Source organism: Sinocyclocheilus rhinocerous, unplaced genomic scaffold, assembly GCF_001515625.1.
Source record: "Sinocyclocheilus rhinocerous isolate Xijiao unplaced genomic scaffold, SAMN03320098_v1.1 scaffold1112, whole genome shotgun sequence".
Classification (NCBI taxonomy): domain Eukaryota; kingdom Metazoa; phylum Chordata; class Actinopteri; order Cypriniformes; family Cyprinidae; genus Sinocyclocheilus; species Sinocyclocheilus rhinocerous.
The window spans coordinates 1,290,294-1,292,630 of NW_015657961.1; positions in this window are offsets into that span (position 1 = coordinate 1,290,294).

Below are 2,337 nucleotides of genomic sequence, written 5' to 3' on the forward strand. Positions count from 1 at the left end.
ATCTATTACCGTCCCTGTTTTGATTTCAGCAAATCAGTTCGAGCAAACGCTGACAACATGATTAATATTCATGAACCCAGCAGATGATAATAGTAGTAGTAGTAGTAGTATCTTTTAATCATAAGTTGCTACGGTATTGCCTCCGGTCAGTTATTTCGGACGTGCAAGACCGAGTCCTATCTACTTGAATGTGGAAACACTGAAATCTCAAAAACTGCTTGATACACCTCCAATTAATTAAATAACATATCTCAAACCAGCAACAAAATCTGACATGAATTGTCCCACAAATATGGTTTCTTAAGCTCAAATATCGTTCAAATCTAATATTCTAGACTACAGTGAACCAGCCAATATGTGCCGCGTCTTAAGCCTGGAATACACTACATGACTTTTAAAATATGAAAAGATTTTTAAAACACTAGGCACTTCCGTTTGGAATTCGCCCATTCACATATTGTTTTAATTTTTCATGCGTCTCCTAGCAACACTTGAACGTCTGGTAGTGTGTGATTCCCAGTGATGTAATGTATGATGGCCAGTTTTCCTTTGTCACTATTTACAAAGTCGGTAAGTGTATGATGCATAGTGTTTTAAAATCGTCTTGCTGGAGCGAGGTAAGTAAAAATAAGCGGACTGTGATGACACGTTTAACAGTCATCAGCATCGTAAATCCTCGAAAGTTTTTCATATTTGTATTTTTAAAAAATGTATGTACATTTATAACACTATTCTTTGTATTATATCATCTTTGCATCAAATTACAAAAAAAACAACAACAAAAAACAGTTAATGCTAATGCAAGGGTGTTTCTAATGCAGCGTCTATGGGAGAGATGGTAAATTTGACATCGTTCTCTCTTCTGACTGCCGTTATCAGTCTCTCTCAATTTTTTTCCTTTTATTGAAAGTCATGAAAACACTATCGTGTTGTTTTTCTTTTGCTATTTGAGCAAGTGGGAATGCAAAAAATATATTTGTGGTGCTCTCCCATTCACTGCTCTTCAAGTTAACCCACTGAGAAACCCGGAAATGTGAAAAAGGCTCTCAATTAGAGCCCCAATAGTATCCAGCTGCAGACCCGCAGCTACAGAACCGGAAGTGAGGGGCGAAGCTTACGTTTTTAACAGAGTAGCGCCACCTTACGGTTTTTAAGGGGTAATCTGCTTTCATTACACACGATACGTCATACTTTATGTATGTATGCATTTTATAATGATATATTAAGCATTTTATAAACATTAATCTTGTGTAATTTAGTTGTAGGCCTATACAGTTAATCGTTTCATTGTATTATGCAAGTTATTTCATGTTTGTGATATTAAAAATAATGTTTGAAACTTCTGGGCATTTTATATGAAATATACTTAAATCACAAGATTCAAAATAAATGTTTACTGCAAAGTCAAGAACATGTGCATCATACATTTTTCTATATGAAAACTAAAACATTTCAATAAAACACACACACACACACAAACAGCAGCATAATTTTAAAAGTAACAATCAAAATGTACACAATAATTAAATTGAAGTTTATAAAATGAACAATTCACTATTAAGCCCATTTTGTCATGACAATCCTGCATGAAAATGTACAAAATGAATGAATCACTCTTGGGCACATTTTGTCTCCTGCATGAAAACTTACAAAATGAACAATTCACTCTTGGGCACATTTTGTCGTGACAATCTTGCATGAATTCAAATTAAAATGTATCAAATGAACAATTCACTCTTAGGCCCATTTTGTTATGACAATCCTACAAAAATAACTCCCCTGAACACAAGATGAAATATGAAGGGCACTCTGGATCTGATTGTTCCAGGAGATTGTTGAGGGCCTTTTCCTTGTCCTCTTACTCCATTATAAGGAAAAGAGGCTCTTCCACATGGCCTCCTGAGCAGATGTCTGTTGTAATGGAGCCATTTCACAACTTCTGTGAGATTACTGGGATCTCCTTCATTACAGAATATTAAAGGAAAATGTAACTTTAATATTTCTTATTAATGTATGCATATATAATAGATATAGATAGATACAGACAGATAGATAGATAGATTTCTTTAAATATCAACTGTTACAACATCATAAAGGTCAATTACTTTAACTGATAACTACTTACAGATGTAAAATCAAAGGGTGCTCCAAAGACGAGATGTACTGGAAAACAACAAAAAATAAGAATATTCTCAAATGGCACAAAAAAACTTCCTTGTTCCTTATTTAACAACTAAATAATCACATCAATAACTGGTTGCAAAAATGTATAGTAGCCTAAAATAAATAAATAAGTACACAGGTAAACTATTATGCAATAATAAATTGTGAGTACAT